General features: G+C 47.3%; 1 long non-coding RNA gene across 1 annotated transcript; it reads left to right on the top strand.

Annotated features, from left to right (window-relative positions):
- Positions 1–10,933: 10,933 nt before the first annotated feature.
- Positions 10,934–11,756, top strand: LOC309705027. Its single transcript, XR_014276436.1, has 2 exons — positions 10,934–11,389; positions 11,487–11,756. It is a non-coding gene; the product is annotated as an uncharacterized lncRNA (long non-coding RNA).
- The last annotated feature ends 208 nt before the right edge of the window (positions 11,757–11,964 follow it).

The following is an 11,964-nucleotide window of genomic DNA, read 5'->3' as shown; positions in this document are numbered from 1 at the left end:
ACACACATTCACACACTGGTGGAGGCAGCTACAGTTGTAGCCACAGCTGCCCTGGGGCAGACTGACAGAAGCCAGGCTGCCATATCGCGCCATCGGCCCCTCTGGCCATCACCAGCAGGTGAAGTGTCTTGCCCAAGGACACAACGACCGAGACTGTCCGAGCCGGGGCTCGAACCGGCAACCTTCCGATTACAAGACGAACTGCCAACTCAAAGACAACTGCCAAGACAAAGTAATTAACTTGCCCACTCCAGCTCCTACAACCAAATGCAAAGTAGGGAAGAGGGTTAGCTCCACCCACCACAACTCCCAAGCTAGCAAGAATTATCTATTCACGCTAGCATTAACTGTGCCTATAACACATATGTGGCACACACGTACTACACATTTACATTTACAGCATCTAGCAAAGTCAGGCACAATGATGACAATAATTGAACTAAAGACACACAATCAGAAACATCAGGGTGGCTAAATATACATTATATGTGTGTTGTACGGTGTCTGGAAAGAAATGACACCCACCTCTCCCACAGGGGAATTGTAGAAGCGGGGAGAGGCCAAAGGGGTGCACTGTATTTATAGGGTTGCACCAAAGAAGAAGAAGAATCCATGATAGTGTGCGGTCATCACTCTTGCCAATGCTGTAGACGGTATCGACAGTATGGGTGGCCGGAGGTACAGCTCCTGTGTCCCCAAGAGATGTCACAGACCCATCCAGGTCAGACTCAAGGGGGCCACTGACAACGCTCACAGCAGGATGTGCAGCGTCGTCATTCAAAGTTGTGTCCAAGGGCAAAAAGTTAACTTGAAGGAGCAGGTTGCGATGCACCTTGTCTGTCTCTGATACAGCAGATATGAAGAGCAGGATCCAAGTCGACTACCGTGCACACAACAGGTTCCCATTTGTCAGGGAGCTTCCTTTTCATTCTGACTCCCTTGTTTGCCAACAACACCTGGTCTCCCAGTGAAAGAGGCAGACCCTTCACCTTTCTGTTGTACTGGTCAGACTGGTGTCTCTGCTCCATTGTGCTGAGTTCCTGGGCTTAGAGCATGGCAGAACGCAGGTCATCCATCAGTGACTTGACATAGGTATCATAGTCACAAATGTTGTCATCATGAAGGACATCCCGAAACATGAGGTCAGCTGGCAACCTTGGGACCCTCCCAAACATCAAGTAGAAAGGTGCACAGCCGGTGGTCTCGTGTGCTGTACAGTTATACACAAACGTCATGGACTGTATCATCTGCGGCCATTTCTGCTTAGATCTGGGGGGGAGGGACCGTAACATGTTTCCAAGGGTGCGATTAAATCTCTCTGTGGCACCATTACCCATGGGGTGGTATGGTGAAGTGTGAGATTTGGCAACGCCACCCAAAACCAGAAGCTCTGCAAGCAGCTCGCTCTCAAAACTAGCTCCCTGGTCCCTGGTCCCAAAGCTTTTTAGCAACTCTCTTAGCTGTCTGATCCTGGCATTGGAATGCATGTGCTAATTTTGTGACGTGGTCAGTGATTACAAGGACATCCACAGACTTGTTGTTGCTGTCCTCAGCTGACCAGAAGTCAATCTACACAAATCTACCTCATAAATCCCTCCATAAACTGCAGTTGGTTCAAAACACAGCTGCTCGTATTATTTCCAGAACTAGATCCACTGAACATATAACACCAGTTCTTAAACAGCTCCATTGGCTCCCAGTTCACCTCCGTGTCAATTTCAAGATCCTGCTTCTCACTTTCAAAGCGCTTCATAACCTCGCTCCTCCATATCTATCCGATCTTCTCCACACATCCTCGCCCCTTCGTACACTCCGCTCTTCTTCAGCTTCCCTTCTGTCAGTTCCACCTGCTCGCCTGACTACCACGGGACTCAGAGCCTTTAGTTGTTCTGCCTGAGACTTTGGATGCACTTCCACTTGCTCTACGGACCACACACTGTCTCACCACTTTTAACTCACTACTCAAAACCCATCTGTTTAGAACTGCATACAACAGATCTGTCTTAGGCCATTTTTACCTTGCTCAGTTTTTATATTTGCTTTCATACTTTTATGGCTGTTTATGTCTAAATTTTATCTACCATGTTTGCTATATATACATTATTCTTATGTTTTTTATGGTATTGTTTACGTGTTACTGTAAGGTGACCTTGAGGGTCTGAAAGGCGCCTATAAATAAAATGTATTATTATTATTATTATTACAAGTTGCAGTGGAGCACAGGTCTTAATGCTTTCCAACAGGGCCCTAGCTGCTGGCTCTGGGGTCTTGTTGGGGTCTCACATGATTGCACACATCCTTCTCCATATCATACCAGAAGAAACGCTGACGAGCCAAGGAGAGTGTGCGAGGTTGACTTTGATGACCAGCGTTGTCATGTATGCCAGACAGCACCATTTGTTTTAAGGAGTCAGGTACCACAAACTGGAATCTCTTGTGTTTGGTCAGTGGGTCCCTCACGACTCTGTAGAGGACACCATTGAGGAATGTGAGCTTATCCCATTGTTTTAGAAGCTGCAATGTATGTTAGTTCTCGTGATAGCGCTCATGTCAGGAGGGCCTGCGCTTACGGTCAACATAGCAGGCTACTCTGGAGATCACAGGATCTCTCTTCGAGGAGATCAGCATGGGATATCAATTTCTCACATGATTGCGCACATCCTTCTCCATATCATACCAGAAGAAACACTGACGAGCCATCACATGAGAGACATCACAGTCAGGTGGACTAATGGAGGTCAGGTGAGCAGCGCTGGTGAGAAGCAGACTCCCACTCACAGAGGGAGGACATGATAGAAGAGACGTGATCAGTTGACAGAGACACATCGAGCACAGCAGATGGTGGAGCACTGTGTATCGACTGAGGCTGACAGGTCAAACAGAAGCCATCTTGGACACTGGCATCTTTCACATCACTGACTTGCTCTAGCAGCTCAAAGTATGGCTCCGACAGGAGGCGCTGGGCCAACGGCCTCACAAACGGTTCCCTGCTCAGGGTGTCTGCCACGATGTTCAGCTTTCCAGGAACACATTTGATCTCAAAGCAGTATGGTGCAAGCTTAGAGACCCAACGCTGTTCACAGGCATCCAGCTTTGGCTTAGTCAGAATGTATGTGAGAGGATTGTTATCAGTCCAGACAGTGAACTGGTGACCCTTGAGCCAGTGGCTGAACTTATCGCACACAGCCCACTTCAGAGCCAAAAATTCAAGCAGGTGTGCTGGGTATTTGGCCTGGCTGCGGCTGAGAGACTTACTAGCAAAGGCTATAGGTCTTGCTCTCTCCTCACCAGCTGGCACCTGGGATAAGACAGCACCCAGCCCATCCATGGAAACATCAGTTGAAAGGATGAATGGCCTCTCAAAATCAGGATGTGCCAGCATCGCACAGCTGAGGAGTGCACCTTTGAGTTCCTCTCTCCCTCCCGCTCTGTTCCTGTGCTACTGTGAGTGTAACTACCGCCCTTCCCCCCTCTGCCCAGCGCAAAGCACAAGGCTCGCGTGCAGAGTGAAGCGGAAAAAAGGGTGAGAGAGGGTGAGAGAAAGGGAAAAAAAACCCATGGCTTGCATCGTTCACTTCAAAGAGTCGGCTCTAAGAGCCGTTTTGTTCGCGACCGACACATCACTACTGGTCATTGCAGCTAGAGGGCACATTCTGGGGAGACCGTGGCTGGGTGGTGCATGGAGTTAAGGGAGGATGTGATATTTTCCCCAATTTGCTTTGCTAAATCAGTAATCAAGCTGCTCAACATGTCAGTAGTGACAGCTTGGGTGTGTGTTTGCCATTTGCAAGCAGTTGGTGTGGAGCTAGCTGCCCATCCATGCGGGCACCAATACTGCTGGCCTACCCCTCCCAAAACACCTTGGAGCAATCTGATGACCCCTCCCCAAACCAAAAGTCACATTACTCCCCGCAGAGAACAGATCAGGCATAGTGCTATCCACAGTGGCTAAATATACATTATATGTGTGTTGTACGGTGTCTGGAAAGAAATGACACCCACCTCTCCCACAGGGGAATTGTAGAAGCGGGGAGAGGCCAAAGGGGTGCACTGTATTTATAGGGTTGCACCAAAGAAGAAGAAGAATGCGGGGGGCTCCAACTGATAAAGAATATAACTACAGGCTTGAAGGTCCTAAAAGTCATGTATAACAGGAACAGGAACCCAGGACCTTCTTGCTGTGAGGCAACAGTGCTAACCACCATGCCACCCGAGTCTTTATCCCTTTTCACTTTTTTTTCACGTCCCAGTTCAAATCATTGTCAACATGAGGTGGTAATGAGCAAGGTGAGTTGTCAGGGTTTGTTGGAGATCTTGTCCAAATGAATGAATTTCAGGATGGCAGCGCTCGCAGATACACTGCCAGTGCAGTAAACGCATACCTGGATAGAACAATATCAGTCATGGATTGGCCTCCCTAGAGCCCAGACCTCAACACTATTAAAGCAGTCTGGGATCATCTTGATAGAGAACAGAACTAAAAGCAGAAACATCCAAAGAAGAGCTTTGAATGTCCTTCGAGAAGTCTGGAGAACTGTTCCTGAAGATACTTGAATGACAAAGCTGCCTCAGAGAGTTCAGACTGTGCTGAAGAATAAAGGTGCTCTCACGTGTAGCCGGGTGGAAGTTCGATATTATGGGACATGCCACTGGATGGCACTGTTTTTCTTTTGGGGTACCTCTGAGAGCGGAAGGGATCATGGGGATCTACGGAGACATGCACGAGTGCTAGCTTGCATTGGTGTTATGTGGGTGTGCAATGCCTTTTTTCGCTGCGTGATCTGTTTTGAACGCAAAGTGTGCAACAGTTAAGGCACCAGGAGTAGCTGCCACCAACTTCGCCGTTCGTCTCAGAGGGATCCATATTCCGTTTTCTGCTGGATTAATGCACTGTATGTATTTGAGTTCACACTTGTATTATACTATCTCTGTGGGTAAGAGGGAAATGTACCGTGTTAACTGTTTAATCTTGGCTCTGTATCTATGCAGGAGAAGCCACTACAGTTATTTTTGCACTGCTAAGTTTTGTTTTATTTATGTTTGGGTTTATATCAGACACGAAATGACGCTAGATGTCCTTGAGTTCCAGATGCTGATAAAGTTGGGGAAATAACCTGCAGTAGCAGTGGGTTACCAGAGCACAAAGCTGTTACTGGATAGGAGCTGTCTGTAACAATTTTATTTCTTTATTTTTACAACCTTGTTATTTTCTTCTGAGCACTTACTTTATCATTCAGATTAAAAGAACCCCAAAGATAATCTGTGTTCTGGGCTGGTTAATTTAGCCAGGCTACACAATTTGGTACCAGGAGTGGGGTATCTGCAAAAGTGGCAGCTCAGCGATTTTGTTTTTTATGGGTTTCCGTTTAAGTAGGTTATTTTACGGTGCAAGAAATAACTGTAGTGGTGGTCACCTGCGACGCGAGGGATTGGAAAGGATCGGACGATTGAGGCCATACCAGAGGTGTGCAGAGGAGCAGTGGCCAGTCTTTCCAGAAGAGGGTGATTTCGATCGAGGGAAGGATTCTTTCCAGAGGAGAAGAGGACATCAGTGGCACCTAGCTGAATAGACTGCTAAGGCAATTTCTGCATCCTGACCAAAGACTAATCTGGACACAGACATTTCATTATGTCAGACACAAACAGTGACGATGACCAGGGTTTGGCGGGGGCCACCGCAAGGGACCCTGTCACTGAGCTTCAGGCAAAATTGTCAGAACTGAGTAACAAACATGACCAGGCTATGGCCAGGATAACTGCTTTGAGTGACGGGGCAAGTAGGTCATATGTATATCTGCCGCGAGAGCGACCTATTCAACCCTTTAGTGGGGATGCAACCGTAGATGGACGTTCTGTAGAGGAGTTTATTGATGAAGTACAGAGGGGTATCAGAACTAGAGGCTTGGGTAATGATGATCAGGTTGACTTCATTTTTTCCCTCCTCAGGGGTTCTGCACTTGAAGAGATCAAGTTATGTACTGGGGGAGAGCAAATTGAACCCGAAGAAATATTTTGTTTTCTCAGAGAAGCTTATGGTGAGAGGCGCAGTGTAGCACAGTTACTGCAAACCTTTTTTAGCCGTTTCCAGCTAGAAGGTGAAGATTTCTTTGAGTACTCACACGCTCTGTCCCAGATCCTCCGCTTAGCCCTTAAACAAAGGCCTGATGCAGTACGAGACACAAAGATGGCAGTTAGAGACCAGTTTGTGGAGGGAGTAAGAGACTCCACTCTGCGAAGGGAGCTTCGCAAGATGGTGAGGGAAAAGCCAGAGTCTACGCTTTTTGATGTACGTCAGGAAGCAATTGCTTGGTCGATGGAAGAAAAACCTAGTGGCACCAGAGTTGCCAAGAGCAGGCCCATATTAAGTGACAGTGCGGTTGCAAGGGATCAGAGTACCCGTGAAGCTCCAGATAGGTCATCTGCAACTCTAGATGAAATCCTTAAGGTGGTTTCTGAGCAGGGCAAGGCTATTGGGGAGTTACTCAGTGTGGTTAGGGAGAGTGTTACATCCGGAGAAAGGGCCCCTAAACGTGGGATTCCCAGATCAAAGTTCCAGTTCACTGATGATGGGAAGCCCATCTGTTTCAAGTGTAAGGGAGTTGGACACATTGCTAGGGAGTGCAAAACCCTTAAGCAAGGAGCTTCTCCAGTTTCTGTTCCTGCACCTGGTCAGGGAAACTAGCCACCTCGGTTGCCAAGAGCCGGGCAATTCGAGGGGAGACTACTGGCTCAAAGACCCTAACTCGTGAGAGATTTTTTGACAGAGCAGTTGGTAAATGTCCTGAAGTTGAAATTGAGGTGGGAGGGATTAAGGCTAGAACCCTTTTGGATACAGGGAGCCAGGTTAGCACCATCTCAGAGGCATTTTTCCGACAACACCTAATGGGTGAAGATGATGATGTAACCCCTACAGCTAAATGGCTTAAATTGACTGCAGCTAACTCATTGCCAATTCCTTATATAGGTTACATTGAGCTGGATGTGCAGGTCATGGGGTTAACAGCGCAGGAGTGTGGGTTTTTGGTAGTCAGGGACCCCGCCCCAGAACCAGGAGGGCCACAGGACCAAGAGCTAATGTCAGCTAAAGTTAAGGTGCAGGAAAATGATATGGAACAGCAGGTGGGAAAAGGTGCCAGCAGACTAGAGGGATCCCCCCCTGTTCTTGTTGGAATGAACATAATAAAGAGATGTAAGGAGCTAGCCATTGCTAGTTTTGATTCAACTCTCGGAGGAGAGTTAAATGCTGCTTGGGGAGAAGCTTTTCAGAGGGTGCAAGCCTGCGAAGTATTAGAGAGGTCATCCATCGCCCGGTTAGCTGGTAAAAATACTGTACACGTGCCAGCATCATCCGTGGCCACAGTATTTGCTAGAGGGCTTGGGAAAGTTTCAGATGACCAGACCTTAATGTTACTTGAGCCAACCAACACGCTCGTTCCCAGTGGTTTGGTTGTTGTTCCTACTCTTGTTGAAACTGACAGGCACGTGTTTCCAGTTCAAGTTGTGAACTTCTCTCAGGAAGATGTGTGGTTGGCTCCCCGGACCAGACTTGGTATGCTTACTGTAGTGGAGTGTGTTGAAAATGCAGCTGAGGTGCAGTTTAATCGTATCTCTGCTGACCACGAGGAAGTGTCACTGAATAAGGAAGGGGCTAAAGAATCTGATGGTGAACTGAAATTGCTGATAGAGCAGCTGAGCATTAGTGGCTCCCAAGAGGAACAGACCAAATTAGCTGCACTTTTGGCTCAGTATGCAGATGTTTTTGCTTTCAAGGATGAAGATCTAGGTTATACAGAGAAGATCAGTCATGAGATACACCTAGTCGATGATGTCCCGGTCACTCAGGCCTACCGACGGATACCTCCAACACAGTACAAAGAGGTGCGAGAACACATAACCCAGCTTCTGAAAAAGGGTGTGATCAAAGAAAGCACTAGTGCCTATGCATCGCCCATTGTGCTGGTGAGGAAGACAGACAACAGCTTGAGGTTATGTGTCGATTACAGGCGGCTAAATGCCAAGACCAGACGTGATGCCTTTCCTTTGCCCCGTATAGATGAATCCTTTGATGCATTACATGGTGCAAGGTTTTTCTCGACTATCGACCTGGCAAGTGGCTATCATCAAGTGGCAGTTCACGAAAGAGACAGGCACAAGACTGCTTTTACAACCCCATTTGGGTTGTTTGAATATACCAGATTGCCCTTTGGTGTGTGTAACGGTCCAGCCACTTTCCAAAGACTCATGCAGGCCACTATGAGTGACTTAATCCTTCAGATCATGCTCGTGTACCTAGATGACATATTAGTCTACTCATCAACTTTTGAAGACCATTTGACACGTCTTCAGACAGTGTTGCAGAGACTCAGGGAAACTGGGCTGAAGGTTAAGGTGGAGAAATGTCATTTTCTCCAATCTAGTGTACGCTTTTTGGGTCACCAGATCTCAGCTGAAGGGATAGGTACGGACCCAGACAAGATAGCTGCAGTGAGGCAGTGGCCAGTACCCACCACAGTTAAAGAGCTGAGATCCTTCCTGGGTTTTTGCAGTTATTACAGGAGATTTCTCCATGGATTTTCGCAGCTGGCAGGTCCTTTGCATGATCTGATTAATGCATGGGGCAAGGAGGACAGTCCAGCTAAATATAAAAACTTGCTGGAAAGTGTGTGGACGCCATCTTGTCAAGAGTCATTTGAACAGCTGAAAGAGAAGCTCACGAGTGCCCCCCTACTTGCTTATGCTGATTTCTCACTGCCATTTGTTGTTGAGACGGATGCCAGCAGTTTAGGACTGGGAGCAGTTCTTTATCAGGTGCAGGGTGGCAGGAAACGTGTTATAGCATACGCCAGCCGAAGGTTGAGAAATGCAGAGAGAAATGACAGAAACTATAGCAGCATGAAATTAGAGCTCCTCGCCCTTAAATGGGCTGTGTCTGAGAAGTTTAGGGGGTATCTCTTAGGCTCCAAATTCACAGTTGTGACAGATAACAACCCCCTCTGCCACCTGAACTCAGCAAAGCTGGGAGCCATTGAACAGCGCTGGGTTGCCCAGTTAGCGCCATTTGACTTTGAGGTGCAGTATCGTCCTGGTCGGTGTAACACAGCAGCCGATACCCTCTCTAGACAGCCATTAGCAGGGGAGCCCCAGCCTGCAGGAGATGAGGAGGAGTTTGATGGATGCATATCCATCTGTAACCTTGTCAGCAGAGGGACAACGCTAGGCCTGGACTTAGTAAGTGCAGGTGTAAAATGTTGTCAGGTGAGGCAGGCCCGGGTCACAGCAGTTGAGCAAGACACCCATTTTACTGATTCCCAAGGGAATACACCCACTCTGCCAGGGTATTCTAAGGAAGAGTTGCGACAGTTTCAGTGCTCTGACCCTACTATCAAGTCCTTTAGGCAGTTTTGGGACAAAAAGAAGAAACCCACACACCAGCAGAGGAGAGGTTTGGCTAAGTCTGTGATTTCTCTGCTCCGGCAGTGGTCACGTATCATGGAGTTGGAGGGATTGTTGTATCGGGTCATTGAGGATGGACATTTGGGGAGGTGTCAGCAGCTCCTTTTGCCAGCTTGTTTAAAGGAAGCTGTACTGGGGAGTGTGCATGATCAGATGGGGCATCAGGGGGTGGAGCGGACCCAGAATCTGTTAAGACAGAGATGTTTTTGGGTTGGTATGTATGAAGAAGTGGACCAGTGGATTAAGAAATGCTACAGATGTGTGCTTACTAAGTTGCCACAGCCCAAGATTCATGCCCCTGTCAAGCCTTTTTTGGCCACTAGACCTCTTGAAGTGGTTGCAGTAGATTTTAGCATGTTGGAGCCAGCCTCAGATGGACGGGAAAATGTGTTGGTGGTTACAGATGTTTTCACCAAGTTCACACAAGCTTTCCCCACACGCGACCAGAAAGCTGATACAACTGCTAAGATTTTGCTTAGAGAGTGGTTCATGAGGTATGGCGTACCAGAGAGGTTACATTCTGATCAGGGCAGAAATTTTGAAAGTGATGTGATTCAGGAACTGTGCAAGTTATATGGGGTTAAAAAAAGCCGTACTACACCACATCATCCCCAAGGTAATGCACAATGTGAACGTTTCAATAGGACACTTCATGACCTATTGCGTACCCTCCCACCTGACAAGAAACGCCGTTGGCCTAAGTATTTGCCAGAATTGGTCTATGCGTACAATGTGACTCCCCATGCCACCACAGGGCACTCGCTGTATTACCTCATGTTTGGAGTGCACCCCCACCTTCCTGTAGATGCTTTACTGGGGCAGGAGCAGGTGCTTGATAAGAGACATGACTGGCTGGTTGTGCATCAGCAGCGCTTAAATGAAGCACATAACAGAGCAAGGCAGTACACGGAGCAGAAAGCAGCGGAAAGGCTTGAGCTGGACAAAACCCGAGTCTATTGCCCCCCTGTTGAAGTAGGTCAGTTAGTTTATCTGCGACACTGGCCCCAAGGCAGGAACAAAATTCAGGACGCCTGGAGCCCTGTGGTTTATAGGGTTGTCGAAGTCCAGGGCAGCACACATGCAGTGGAGCCGGTGGAGGGTGGACCAGTAAAACGGGTTCACAGAGCTAACCTTAGACCTTGTATTGGCCCAATTCCTGCACCCAGGAAAAAGAAAAATAATGAATCCCCTGTGGTAGTGAGTCCTAGGACAGAAGAGAAAACAGGCTGTTCAGATCCAGATCCTGAGTATGTGTTGTTCGGAGAAACCTCATACCCAAGTGCAGAGCAGGGGTCTGATGAAGCAGTTCAAAGCAGTGACATTTCTGAGTCTGTAAACACTGATGATGCTCGTGTTACTGTACCATCTGACTCTGAGCAGGTGTCCACACCAGAGACAGTTGCTACTGAAACTAACAGGGATATTGGGGTCATTCCACCAACACCAGTGCCCCGTCGGAGTAAAAGAGCTAAGGCTGGAGTGCATTCAAACCCTTACCATGTCCCTGTATCAGCATGTCATGCCATCACCTTGAGCCCTGAGGTACTGTCTCAGTTGTTGACTAATTTGGGTACTGCTCTCTTTAAGGAAGCAGTGCATGAGTTGAGATATACCAATTGAGTCACCGGGGACGTTGACTCTTAAGCAGGGGAGTATGTAGCCGGGTGGAAGTTCGATATTATGGGACATGCCACTGGATGGCACTGTTTTTCTTTTGGGGTACCTCTGAGAGCGGAAGGGATCATGGGGATCTACGGAGACATGCACGAGTGCTAGCTTGCATTGGTGTTATGTGGGTGTGCAATGCCTTTTTTCGCTGCGTGATCTGTTTTGAACGCAAAGTGTGCAACAGTTAAGGCACCAGGAGTAGCTGCCACCAACTTCGCCGTTCGTCTCAGAGGGATCCATATTCCGTTTTCTGCTGGATTAATGCACTGTATGTATTTGAGTTCACACTTGTATTATACTATCTCTGTGGGTAAGAGGGAAATGTACCGTGTTAACTGTTTAATCTTGGCTCTGTATCTATGCAGGAGAAGCCACTACAGTTATTTTTGCACTGCTAAGTTTTGTTTTATTTATGTTTGGGTTTATATCAGACACGAAATGACGCTAGATGTCCTTGAGTTCCAGATGCTGATAAAGTTGGGGAAATAACCTGCAGTAGCAGTGGGTTACCAGAGCACAAAGCTGTTACTGGATAGGAGCTGTCTGTAACAATTTTATTTCTTTATTTTTACAACCTTGTTATTTTCTTCTGAGCACTTACTTTATCATTCAGATTAAAAGAACCCCAAAGATAATCTGTGTTCTGGGCTGGTTAATTTAGCCAGGCTACACACGCAATATTCACTTTCACATTCACTGAAATTGTACAAAGTTTGATTGTGCCTTCTATACTGTATTTGCAGGTACACTATAATCAGTGTTAATAATAAAAAATAATAAACTCTTAACCATTCTCTTACCATATTTACATTATTTTCGTCCTTATATCAACTGATATGAATT

Source organism: Aulonocara stuartgranti, assembly GCF_965226115.1.
Source record: "Aulonocara stuartgranti genome assembly, chromosome: 4".
NCBI lineage: Eukaryota > Metazoa > Chordata > Actinopteri > Cichliformes > Cichlidae > Aulonocara > Aulonocara stuartgranti.
The sequence above is the reverse complement of the archived record's forward strand: the minus strand, read 5'-3'. Positions and strand labels throughout refer to the sequence as shown.